This window comes from Eupeodes corollae, chromosome 1 (assembly GCF_945859685.1).
Source record: "Eupeodes corollae chromosome 1, idEupCoro1.1, whole genome shotgun sequence".
Taxonomy (NCBI): domain Eukaryota; kingdom Metazoa; phylum Arthropoda; class Insecta; order Diptera; family Syrphidae; genus Eupeodes; species Eupeodes corollae.
In genome coordinates this window covers 67,115,989-67,130,203 of record NC_079147.1, presented here as the reverse complement: position 1 = coordinate 67,130,203, position 14,215 = coordinate 67,115,989, and positions in this window count along the sequence as shown.

Here is a 14,215-nt window from a genome sequence, read left to right as displayed (position 1 = left end):
ACTGAACCAAAAAACCATCAGAAGGCGCTCTTCTCAGGAACCACTTCAAAACGATCTTTCACATTCTTGCCCAGATTGCCAAAAATGAAGAGATCGAAGTGGTCCATGAGAGGGACGCCCAAGATAAAATAAAGTATACCAGAAGGTTGTTGATGAATACAACAACCTTCTGGCCAGCCGAGAAAAAGCCGTTAAGCGAAACAGACCTCAGGTAGAGATCTGCCCGTCTCAGAAAAAGAACACGCTTGACGACCGGACACAGCCAGTGAAAGCACCATCTTCTGGAGCAGCGCAACTGCGTACTCTTAGTGAGGTTGTCAGGGATGACCTCCAAGTAGCAGTTGTGAATGAGCTCTCCACAAACAGCAAAGGTCTGCTGAACGTGTGGAATTCTATCGAGGTCAAGCTCTCTGAGATGGTGTTTTCATACAGCGGCTAAGGACATCCCTAGACAACCGAGGGCTCACATTTGGTTGTCGCTCATGAGCATAAGGCCAAGCGGACAGGATCTGATCCGCTGTCTTCAAAGACAAAACCGGCTGGTTCCCTTCACGATTGTGCTGCAGTTAAGGTAGAAGAACCGCAGAAGACCAGTGTCTCTTACCTTCTGAGGATTAGCGAGGAAAGTCTACCAGCTCTCAAAAAGGCCGAGTACAAACTTAGTTTTGGCATTAGGATTGGGAGGATGACAAAGCCCAAACCAAAACCGAAATGCGGCTATCTTTACAGACAGTCAGGCAGCTGTCAAAGCCATTAACTCGGCCACATCCTCATCGCAACGTCGCGATGAGTTTGCGAGCCTGAATATTAACCACGGTGTCACCCTAATCTGGGTTCCGGGCCATAGTGGTATCGTGGGAAATGAACGGGCTGACGAGCTAGCCGACAAGGATCGGCCCTTCAAAACTCACTTGCGGAAATGGATAACATTCCTCTTGACGCTATGAAGGGTAAAATCTTTTCTATCTAACAAACTGAATTAAACCGAACATGGAGCAATTTACCCAACTGCATTATATCTAGGGAGATATGGCCCACCTATAATAAAACCCGTACAAACGATCTTCTATGCCAATGAAAGACATAGCCAGGATTGTTGCGGTTTGTACCGGACATTGGCCGATAGGAGTTCATGCGGAGAAGTTGGGTAAGGGAAAGTGAAACGATAATCCTTTTCCTCTGCAAATGTCCTGCTTTGGCAAACAAAAAAAATCAAATGGGGTGGCAGTACCCGCGAAAATTAATTTTTTTTAAATTAAGGTGGCACAGGCAGGGATTGAACCCAAGACCCCTTGCATGACAGTCCAACGCACAAACCATCATGCCACGGGTACTACGCTTTGGCAAGCACTAGATTGAAATACTTTGGAAAAGCATTCTTTCACCAACTTAGTGAGCTATCTAAGACAAAGATTAGAGACCTAATCTTTTTTCTCAATGCGACAAAATGGCTCTAACATAATCGCTATGAAGCTTTTTTATAAATCTGTCCCTTTCAATCACAGGTCAAACAAGTTTTTGGTATCAAAACGGCGCACTACAGCGCTAATTGGATCTCAGGCTAGGTTGCCTTAAGATCGCCATTTCTACCTACCTACCTTTGAGATTTTCACATTAATGGCTTCGAATTCCGTAATTATCATTTCCCAGATTTTATTTTTGATTCTATATTAAGGAATCTTCAGGGAAATTTCTACTTTTAGGCGTATTATAACTTTTTTAATGCACCTTCCAAAAATTTCAACATTTCTCCTTTTACAGCTTCACACATTTCAATATTCTTGCTAGATTATGGTTTTTTCTTATAAAAGCACATCAGCTGGATTTTAAAAATTAATACCAAACTGAAATATTCAGTGACAGATTGTGAGGTTTCCTAATGAAAAATCCACTTAAATTTGCCATCGAGTTTCAATTATTTTCAAAACAAAGTTTTTGGTTCTGTCAAAAGTAAAAATTAAAAAAAAAAAAAGTTTTTGTGAAAAACAAACATTATTTACATAATGTAAAACAAACAGGGATGTTAAACTGAATTATATAAACATGTAGTTTAAAAGTTTTTTTTTCTCTTATACATGCACTTTCATTTTTGGTACTATTGAAAACCTCTTCTAAGCTCTTAAGTCTAGGTTTATCAAATATTTCTAACCATATTTAAACTTTAAACATTTGATAAAAGGACAAATTTCCATTTTGAAACAAAATTTATGTTCAAAAATAGATATTCCATCCCTGAATCAGCCCCATTTACAATCATTATTTAGGTAGGTACCTATAACCTTTACAAATACATATAAACATAAATAAAGTGTAAGGCATTTATAAGCCATAAATTGGCAAAAGGTTTTTCACCAAAAACTTTTTCACAGTTGCATTTAGACAAATCTATGATTTTCCATGTTTTCCCATGAGCACGAAGAACACGTTCCTATTGTGGTACTATGATGACGTTAAGGATGAGGACAGCATACAGCAGCGTAAAGTTTCTTCCGACAGAACCACAATTACGAGGAACACGGTGCGGTGGTGGTGGTACGGGTATAGTATATGGCATCATACGGCTCGTCCCCGTGGGGATGTTGGAAGCGAGTGCAAACCAAACAAATGCAACCCATTAATCTCTGTTACTTTTACACATATTTCAAGCACACCAAATAATAAATTTCGACGTAAAACTTTCGAGGATATTTTTATGGGATCTTCAGGTGTAGGAGCAGTATTAAATACAGTGTGGAACAAAAGTGACTGCCTAATTTAAAGATTTTATTGATAATTTATTTTAGAATAACTAATGAATAACTTTTTGGCTGATTGTAGAATATAATGTCTTTCAAACGAGCAGTCTAGAACTTTGGACTTGCCTCATGTTTTCAAGGTCATGGAAACGTTAAATAGCTATCAGCTTAAAAGCTATCTTAAAGATCAAAAGCTTCTCAATGACCAACAGTAAAACTTTCGCAGCAAAAGATCCACTGGTGATCTTATGGTTCATCTCAACGAACAGGAGAGCAAACCCTTACATCGTTTTGGAGAAAGAAGGATTATTGCACCTGATATTTCAAAACCATTTGCTAGGGTTTGGCATCATTTTATTTTACTTACTTACTTGTTAAGTCCGTTGTGAACTCCTAAAGGGACATAGGGCCTCTACTATTCATTCTCGCCATATCGTGTGCGGTTTCTGGAGATATGTTTTAGCTACCTCCAACTCTTGCTTAGTGACGCTGATTTGCCTCGACTGTCCTGCGCCACGTGCTTCTCGGTCGTCCAGCTCTTCTTCCTTCCTGTGTAAATGGATTCTACTACATTGCTTGGCTTGCAAAGCAGTCCTTACCTTTTTGAAGCTTATGTCCAACCCATTGCCACTAACGCCTTCTTATAATAGAGTCTAAAGGTTCCTAACCTGGCCTTCTATGAAAGACCTCATTGGATATTTGGTTTCGCCAGAAAATTCTTATGATGTTGAGAATTCAATTATTCGCGAAGGTTTGCAGCTTTCTTGAAATGACTGAAGTTCGTTTCCAGGTGCTGCATCCATAAAGAAGCACACATTCGACATTTTTGCGAAACAGTGGAGTTATTCCTCCAAATTTTCGATAGCATAACGAACGCCGCTTTGGCTTTGCCTATGCGGCAGATGACGTCTCGTTCGGTTCCGCTTTTAATGGAGACGATATACTTCCAAGGTATTGAAAGCTCTCCACTCTATTAATTGGTTTTGAAGAAATATTTATTTGAGAGGATGGTCGGGTTCAGAGGGTGATTATTTTTGCTTTGCCGGAATCAATTTTCATTTTGGCAACTGCACGTAGAATTCCTTTCTAGTTTTCGCAATGCTTGATTTTGGCTTTCATAATTCACTCCTTCATTGGATTAGTAATAACCTTTTAAATCGTTCAATACATGAAGTATTGGATGGGTTCAAGTGTGAATACCACAAACTAAATGCTAGTGTGCCCCAAGTCTCTATTCTATTTCCAACACTTTTTCTTATTTTTATTGATGATCTTCTGTTCGAAAATTCTTATCCAATAAATTATTTCTTTGAAAATAGGAATCTTTGCTTTTCATATTCGTTTTCAGACTCACATTACTCCTCTGTTATCTACAAGACTTATATGCGTCTAAAGCTTGAGTATAAATCCCATCAGAGGTCTAGGTCCTGCAACTTCCTTAATCCTCTTAGACAGGTTAGATGATGGGTGATAATATAGGTTAGGTAAGGTTAAAGTGGCTATCCAAGATGGAAACGGACACGGCCAGTTTAATGGTCCATTGTGATACCACATGAATCTTGAAGCTTCCTCCAAAGCTCAATAAAAACCAGTTTGAGTCCCTTACGAAACGTACAAAGCTGATTATGCTAATATGATTTAGACCGGTTTATATCGTTAAAGCAAGCAGAATTCTCCTAGGTAATTCTTGCGCTTTTGAGCTAGAGCAGGGCATGTACAGAGAAGGTAAAGAACTGTTTCCTCCTCTTCCTCGTCCATAGAGCTTCCACAAAAGTTATTTGAGAATACGCCTAGCAGCGTGGCGTACTTTCCTATTAGACAGTGTCCGGTTATGATACCTATTAACGAGCTTATATGCGATCTGCTTAGAGATAGCAAGCACCTTGAACGCTTTAAATCTAGTGTTGGCCAGATTTTTTTTGTGAACTGACACGTGATGATGATGTTCCACCTGGTGTTTGCCTTCTTCAAAGCGTCTTGCATACCGTTCCTGGTTCATCTGCCTTACAGTTACCTCGAATGTCTCTATGGCTCTACACCCAACAAAGGTGAATATTAAACTGTTGTGCCATCTCATTACAGATGATCGACAGTTAGGGACTGTTATAGAGTTTGTAGATACCGAGTCCAGAGATTTTATAGCGGCCTGATTATCTGAAACATACGGATATGAGATTTCGATATCGATTCCTTAAGCCAGGACAAGATTTCTTTTATCGCCAAAAGTTCCGCCTGGAACACGCTACAATGATTGGGAAGGTGGAATGAGATACTTAATTCGAGTCGTTCAGATACACTCCTCCACCAACCCCTTCTTTTGTTTTTAAACCATCTGTATAAAAATGGTTTGACTCGTGTTTTAGGAATCCCTTATCCTCGAAGAAAGATCTGGGGTTATAGAAGTCTGGAGGTTTCTGTCGAATTGTAGTTGGGGAATATGGTGTAGTCTGTATGCTTTGGAATTAATTCTTAATACCTAAGAATTACAGAGTGGCCAATGTTAGTCCACTGCGACGAAGCTTTGAGGCAAATAGCAGAGCTTGCAGCTCTTTGTTTACTAAATATATCAAGAGCTACTAGGTAGTGTATAAGGTGTCCAGTACCGCAGATGGGGTCGTGTGAAGCGATCCGCGTGTACCTACATGGGCAATTTTGGTGATAATATAACATTGGTTCCTTTCTTTTTTCTTGTATCACCCTTCTTTGCTGTTATTGTAACAATTTGTGCTGCATTCTTCTCTTTAATAGAGCTTCGTTCTTTAGCAGTACTACGCGAATGTGGAATACCTTAACACATTTTTTCTTTTCCCGGCATTGCAATTTTTAGGAATTTTAATGTTCCGAGACGGTTTTTATAAACTTTTAAAAGATTTTTTTTTAAACCATGAAAAAGCTTTTCAACCACACTGTATGAATATGGTTTGGTAGGTAAAGGCTACGACACTGATGGTAACTATATGTAGCACACGTGTGCATGTAATAAGTTGCATGATATGTCTGTGTGTATGTGTGGGGCTTATAAAGTATTGGTTCTATAGATCCTTAGCAAGGACTCCTTAAAACATCGCACATATATATTTGAGATGTGCATGTGTTCAAAAGATACAGATTGACTGAGACAAGGGAGGAAGAAGCTAAGGCTAAAGATGATAATATGGCTCAGAGCTGCAGATGTTTTCGAGTGTACCTGAAACTTTAATAAGTAGTACCTTACCTACTACTACAATACCTAGTGTGTAGTGTAGCATGGAAAAGATGTGCATAATAACTCCAAGTATACGCGTAAAGTAAGGTACCTATGTTGCCTATTGACAGAAGAATTGCTGAATACTGATTAAAGAATTCGCAGAACAAATATTCTTTGTGTGCTTTTCTCGAAATTCCTAATCACTATTAAAAGCCTTATAAACAAAACATAATCCGTGGTTTACCTACCTGCTTGGAAATGGTACTTCAAAAATTATATTAAAATCATTCAAAACACAGGTTCATAGGTAGCTTCCAGATGGGTTTTAAAAGTTGAGAAAAATTGAAAATTATCATCTTTTGTTCTTCGAACGCAGTATCTTCAAGGAAATGTTTCACATTCAATTTAGTAACCTTCGGTAAGACAGAAAACAAAAAAGAAGGGTTACGTTTACATAAAACTGGAAGAAATCGTCCCAAGCTATTAGTTCTGAGGGTTTTAAGAATTGGGCTGTTCTATAGTTGATTTCGAACATTTTTTGATAGCATTTAGACGCAAAATCATAAAATTAAAGCAATCAACTCTTGTAAATAAAAAATTTAATTAAACATTAAAGCATGAAATTAAAAAAAAAGCTAATAATAATCTTGAAGCATTGCTAAACCCTTTGAATGCAATTCTTTGTTAAATTGTTCATTTTCTTCGTTCAAAAGCTTTCTCAATTGATTTCGACGAATCTTAAAATGAAAAATAGAAATTTTTAGATGACTTTATTTGAAACTAAGCTTTCAACACCAATTACCATTATTATCATACTTCTAGCGACTTGCATTTCTAGTTTAAGGGGAGTAAGAAGGCTTTTTAATCCACCTACATTATCCTTTTGCAAATTTAACGTATCCATTGACATTTTTGAAAGTTGTCTTTGACTAAAATCAACAATAATTTATTAGAGTAATTAGTTTTTAAGACAAATAATCACATGTGAACTTCAACATCCCAAGCGGTGAGAACATTCAAGTTCATTATTAGATTTTTTTTTAGTTATTGAATAAATTTACATACATAATATATTTTGAAATAAACAATAAATGTTGACATAAAGTAGATTGAACAATTGAAAAAATAAAGAACTTATAAAAAGGTTATTGAGGAGTCAGTATTTTTGTAGATATCGGAAAGTACAATCTTTATTCTTAAAAACTAACAGAATTTCCTTAAACTAAAGATAAAAATACATTAACAAAAAGGGCACTTATTATTTTTTGGAATATGTTAAATTGTCGATTAGAGAAACTCCTGGTTTGACAACGAATGCCCACAAGCGCACGCAGCGAAACAAGAGGCATACAAAACGGCACTGCATAGAACGAGAAGAACAGAACATAAGAGGAGAGAGGAACACCGGCGTTTAGATGAAAAAATAAGAGAGCACGAGAAGAAGCGCGTGATCGAGGAATTAGTGGGATGTCACAACAGGAATGAGGTTCGTTTACTAAAAGATCGAAAATAACCTCACAAGGGTACCAGCCACGAATCGAAGCCTGTAAAGACGATCAGGGGAACATCGTTGTAGAACTACAGTCGTTATTGAAAAAATGTAAAGACCACTTCCCCGTATTATATAACGGCGATGACGAACCGAATTCCGCTGTAAGGGAGAAAGAACCACTCATCCTAAGCGACGAAGATCAACAATTCCTCCTACCCGACCTTGACGAAGTGAAGATAGCTACATCTAATCTGAAGATTATCAATGCTGCAAGAGCTAACGGCATCCTGCTGAATAATTCAAAACAGCAGGCGATGACTTGGTAGGGAGTATGCACCAACTCTATGCCCGATAAGTGGAATCTCAGCATAGGTTGCCCATGACAGCATCTATAGGAAAGAGCTCTACAGAGCAATGTCTAGTTTTGGCATCCCTATCAAACTTATCCGTTTGTGGAGAACGAGGATGGAGAATGCACGCTGCCTTATCAGGGTCGGAAAAGATCTTACCGATGCATTTTATGTCAAAAAAGGTTTTAGACAAGGCGATGCACAGTCATGCGACTTCTTCAATATCTTTCTGGAAAGAATTGTGCAAACCTCAACCACCAACACTAGAGCCACAATCTTCCAAAGATCCATCCCATAACTCGGATACGCAGAGGATATTGACATAATTGGAAGATCAAAGTGAGATGTCAGTGGAGCGTTTTTGAGCATTGCGATGGAAGCGAAGAAGATGGTTATAGTGGTCAATGAGGGCAAGACCAAGTTTATGCTGTCATCAAAGATGGAAACTGAACAACGGCGTCTTGGAAAAAACGTCACCATGGACAGCTATAACTTCGAGGAAGTTAAGGACTTTGTCTAACTAGGCACCGCTATAAGCACAGACAACGATACCAGCGCTCAAATCAAACGAAGAATAACTCTTGCAAATCGCTGCTTCTTTGGACTTAGAAGGCAATTGAGAAGTAAAGTCCTCCCTGAAACATCTAAAATCACCATCAATAAGACACTCATCATCCCGGTTCTCATTGATGGCGCTGAGACCTGGGCCCTGTCAAAGAAAGACGAGAGCGTCTTAGGATGCTTTGAGAGAAAAATTCTTCGGGTGATTTTTGGTCCCGTACGCATAGATGGAAAATGGAGGAGAAGATAAAACGACGAACTGTTCGGACTGTACAGCGACACTGACCTTGTTAGCAGAATTAAAGTCCAACGGCTTAGATGGCTAGGTCATGTAGAGCGGATGGACATCAACGCTCAAGCCCGGAAGGTCTTCGAATCCAATCCCGAGGGACGGCGCAGTAGAGGAAGACCGCGACTCAGGTGGCGCACTTAGGTGGTTGAAGGCCTCAACCTACTTATCATGAGAAACTGGAAACAGCTAGCTAGGGACCGAGCTGGCTGGAGACGCATGTTAGTTGAGGCTCAGGTCCGCCCTGGACTGTAGCGCCACCTTAAGTAAGTAAATACTATAAGTTATTAAAAATTGATTTCGACTTAAATATCTTTTCAAAAATTAAAAAAAAAAAAAAAATGTTGTTTTCGAGTTGTTGTCAGTTGAAACTTTTTTAAAAAAACACGAAAATCTACAGACTTTTAAGCAAGACAAATCCACAGACGTAGTGGAAAGTTATAAGTGTGGGTCGCATCCCAGCCTTTTTTTTTAAGATGAATAAGAACAACTATTGGAAATAGGCTTTATTACACTTTACAATTAGAACTAGGACCAATAACGTAAAGTGGATTTCGTTTCCATTAAGTGGACTTTGTCTATCTGGGGACTTAGTTCCCGGAGACTTATTTCAGTGCAAAAGTGAGAAATTAGTTCTTCAGTGGACTTAGTTCCTGGGGACTTATTTTGCTGCACCGTAAAATATATTTATTTTTGTTAAAGTGAATATTTCAAATTGTTCTAAAAATTCTCATTTTACAAAAAGCCTATTGTACACTTTTGAAGGACTTTTGAAGTTTTGCTGCGAAGGGCATTTTGAGTTAAGTATTTGGGTATTTGAACCTATCTTTTCGAGACTATTTTTTTTAAGCAAACCAATTTAAAATTTGGGAGATCCTATCCTATCCTAAAAAAAAAAAATGTTAAAAAGAAAAATCAACTAAACTCAATTCATTATATGTAAGAATAAAAATCTATAGGTGAGTTATGTACGTATGAGCCTATACCTACCGACGACGTATATCTTGGCACCAAGATTATGAAGATGAAGTAATACCAGACACACAATTTTTATTCTCTTAGCTATTAAAAGCATCACCATCATTGCCCTACTATAGGTACACATACATCCTTATCCCTATATTATATTACAATTTCATGTTGAAGATAGAGTAAGAGTAGGTTCTTCCCATTGAACAAGCAAGCAAGCAAGGAAGCCCAGGAATAAAGCATCCTTTGGGAAACCTCAAAAAAGGAGAAGAAAAAAAAAACATACAAGAATAACCACCGAATGGATATTGAAATTCTTAGCGCAGCAGTAGCGCTCGGATGGGTGTAGGTTTATTCGGATATACATACCATATACCATAGGTACCGTACCATGAGCCTTGACAGCTATGAGAGTTCTTCTCCATCTCTATATCCATCTATCTACGTATCTATACGTATAGATATTTGTAGGTAGAAGAAGCAGACAGTAGAGGAAAACCCCACGGTTCATCGAGAAAAATAAACGGAGTGAACGTAATTTTTCTCTTCGTTTGACTTTAGCCTTTTATCCGTTTTTCACCATCGCTATCATCATCATATAAGAGAGATTCCTTATAACGGGATACAAAAGGATTCCGGACGAACGCAATTCGATTATCCAAAATCCACATCCTCATCCACATATTATTTTGTGGTGCTTCGTATGTAAATCTTTCGATAAAGGGTGGCGGTAGCGGTGCGGTGCGGAGCGGTGGCAATGGATGCCGTAGCGGTATACCACCGCACCACCACAGCTCCACCAGTATAACAGTAACCAGTGAATTTTGTTGTCTTCGTCTCATAATAGCTCTCGCTGATGTGACTTTTGTGTAAAAATCTGAAAGGAAAATAAATAAAAAGGATTACTTTTAGCAGCGCATCCCAGATAGAGTTTTGGTCTTTGGTGCATTCGTAAGGATTTTCTTTTTTCACTGTTTTCACTGGAAGCTAAGAAGAAAAAAACAAACTGTCCAAAAAGATGGAGAAATTGAGAAAGAGAATTGATAAAGACAGATTGCATTAAGTTATTGCAACATTGGATTTTAAGCAAATTAAAATTGAATAAGCCATATGACGAAATGATTCGACTTTAACCAAATAGCAGCATTTTAATTATATTACTTTAAGACACTTGCCTTTGGTGAAATGCTGAAAGTTCTGGTCTTTCAAAATTTAATAAGCAACTCTATCTTGGATTTTGTCTAGGTTTTGTTGTCCATTTTTTGTGAAAGGACATACTACTGGGATCAAGTCTCTAAAGACTATAAGGAGCGGTTTATTCGGCTCCCTGTCCTTGAAGTTATACTAAGGATCTGGCCCTTCAGGTTGAGGGTTTTGCCATCGGGATGACTTCTTGACCACGTAAAAATATCCTAGTTGGGAAGCACCTCGGATACGGACGGATTATCCGTTGACCACGGATATGCACGTGGAATGTTAGGTCCCCTAGCAGACCACGTGCAGCTGAAGAATTAGCGGATGCCCTAGACTAATACAAATTAAACATCACAGCCATCTAGGAAATATGATATGGCAAAAACAGAATAAAAAACTGCCATATTTACTATGGTGACAGCTACCGAAAAAACCAACAGCGCTTATTTGGATGCAGCTTTGTCATTGGAGCCAGATTTAGGCAACAAGTCTTGAGCTATATAGGTGCATCAACGAGTGACTCATGAAAATCCACATCAAGGCTACATTTGGCAACATTAACCTGAATTGCGCGCACGCCCCCATAGAAGAGAAGTAAGACAACACAAAAGATATGTTCTTCGAGCTCTTAGACAAAACATATTATGTGCTGTGTGCTGGCTACGATATTTAAACTTTCCTGGGCAATTTAATGCCAAACTATAGGAAGGGAAAAATAGCCTGTACAACTACACTTCCCGACAACGGATCAGTCTCAAAGATTTTGCTGCGGAGCAAAACCTGATGGAAGCGAGTATGAGTTTTCCACACCTCAACACACATAAAGGAACTTGCAGGTCACCAGATCAATCTACCGTCAACTAGTTTGAGCATATTGCGTTCAACGCCAGACATGATCCCAGCATCATGGATGTCCGAACTTTCTGAGGAGCTAACATCGACCACTACCTCATTGTAGCCAAGGAAGCACTTCGGGTTTCCAGACCCAAGGTAAAACAGGGAGATGCTGGGAGAAGGTACAACGACGAACGGCTACAATCACCAGAGATTGCCAAATCCTTTACCGACCAAGTTACAAGTAACCTCTCTCCAAGTTCTTTGCCGCCAACTCAATGTATCAAAAGCCAAAGGCAATATTGCCAAAATGCAATCATAGAATCCTCCTCCGACGTGGTGGGTATCAAGCAACCACCAACATGGAACCCGTGGTTTGATAATGAACGTGGGCAGGCAAATGCAGCATAATACGCAAAGTGGCGCGCTGCTTAGAAGGACGAGAGCTGCTCTTGAGCTCTAAGAGCAGAAGAGGCAGAAGGAACACTGACTTCTCAGAAGGAAAAAGAGGGAGCACACTCAAGGGGATATTACTACCCTTATTATGCAGAGGCACAGTGTGAGCACTATGAAAGGGAGAGAGAGGTTGAAAGGAGATGTCAGTGCACATTTGAAGCGCGAGTATTACGGTTGAACTGTTTAAGGGGAGGAATGCAACTGGCTATTTCACTGGAGCATAGGCCGTTAAAATAAAGGTAAAAAAGGGTCAGAAAAGAAACCTTACGACGATGCGAAGTAAATGAACGCATGATGATATTAACAGCTATCAATTTGAATGCTCTACGTTCAATACCATCCAAGAGGCTTAAGTAAGTTGCAGGAGCACCAGACCAGAGATGTGAGTTTTACCAAAGCTTTGGACGTATAAGTCTTGTAGATAAAAGCCAGATCAGAATGGTTGAATTATTTCATGCATCGCCTAAGGAAACCCAAACAACTTGCGGCATTTTTGGCGACATCGCGTATGTGATCATTCCACAAAAGGTGGTTGGTGACACACATATCGAGAATATCGAGGTGCTCAGTCTTATTGATGCAAGTGCCATCCATGGATAAAGGCAAGAGGTGTATATCTCGCTTTAACGATACAAGACAGCATTGGGTTTTCGAAGCATTAAATTCCACGCGGTTTTTTAATCCCCTTTGTACAATGCTGTTAAGGTCGGAATTATATTAGCATATTTTATCGTTGCAGTTCCACATCCGAAGAAGAGGGATGTGAGTCTGGAAACGTATATGAAAAGCTAAGATTATTATCGTCAGCGAAACAATGTATTGGATTAGAAGTTGTAGACAGTAGATCAATAATCAAAATAAGAAAGAGTGTTGGAGATAGAACAGAACCCTGAGGCACACCAGCATTTATTTTATGGTTTTCAGACTTGAATCCATCCAATACTACTTGTTTTGAACGATCCGAAAGGTAATTACTAATCCAATGAAGCAGTTATTCATGAAAACCGAAAGGAAGCATTTTCGATTAGAGAGCCTGATGCCAAACCCTATCAAATGCTTTTGAAATATTAAGTGCAATAATCTAACTTTCTCCAAAACGATGTAAAGATTTGTTCCACTGTTCGGTGATATGAACCATGAGATCACCAGTAGACCTATTGCTACGAAAGCCGTATTGCCGGTCATTAAGAAGCTTTCGATCTTCAAGATATTTCTTGAATTGATAGTTAATCAGGGTTTGCATGTCCTTGGAAAGAAGGGACGTAAGTGCAATCGGTCGGTAGCTAGAGTCTGAGGAAAATTCGCATTTTTTGGGAATAGGCTGGACAAATGCTGTTTTCCATTCGCTCGGAACGATACCTGAGGAGTAGGACAGATAAAAAAGCTTACCCAGTGGTTTTGCCAGCGTTGAAGATCACCTTTTCAGAACAATAGCGGGGATACCATCCGGACCTGCGGATTTATGTGTGTTAAGATCACTCACTGGCAGCGTAGAACTGACGGCGAAGTGCCTAGCTCTCTAAAAAGCTAAAAAAAGGATTGTCATTGACAACGAGCGTAGGAACCGCAGAAGAGGAAGAATTTTTCATGTTTTTTACAAATGACCAAAAATTTGTACTGCCTTTGGGACATTGCAGTATTTTTTGCCGTAATTTTTGGTCATGTACAAATTTGGTCCGTCGAATATGGGCGTTGCAGGCCTTCCTGGCTTGTTTGAACTTTTTCCGGCTTTCCTCAGTACGGTTGGCTTTATAGCAACGGAAACTTACCTCTTGGCCCTAATAACCTCCTTACAGCTCGCATCGAACCATGCGTTTTCCTTGGGTCTGATACTTTAAACTTGTGATCATATCAGCGCTGGCGTCAACGTCACTATCGAGGAAGCATAGTGACCAGTTAAAGATCCTGAAGTAATTATTGAGACCGTCCCAGTTGGCTTTCTCGTATTGCCAAACGGTTATCTTAGGAGCTCTTTCTTTAACTGAAGAGTTTTGACACAAGAAATTTGCTGATATAACACAATGGTCAGATGTGCCTAGAGGAGATAGAACACTAACAGCACAGATAATAAATTTATATATTTATATTTATTATCTGTGCTAACAGTGTATTTATCAGGGTCAGAGGTAAGAAACAAGTCAAGAGTGT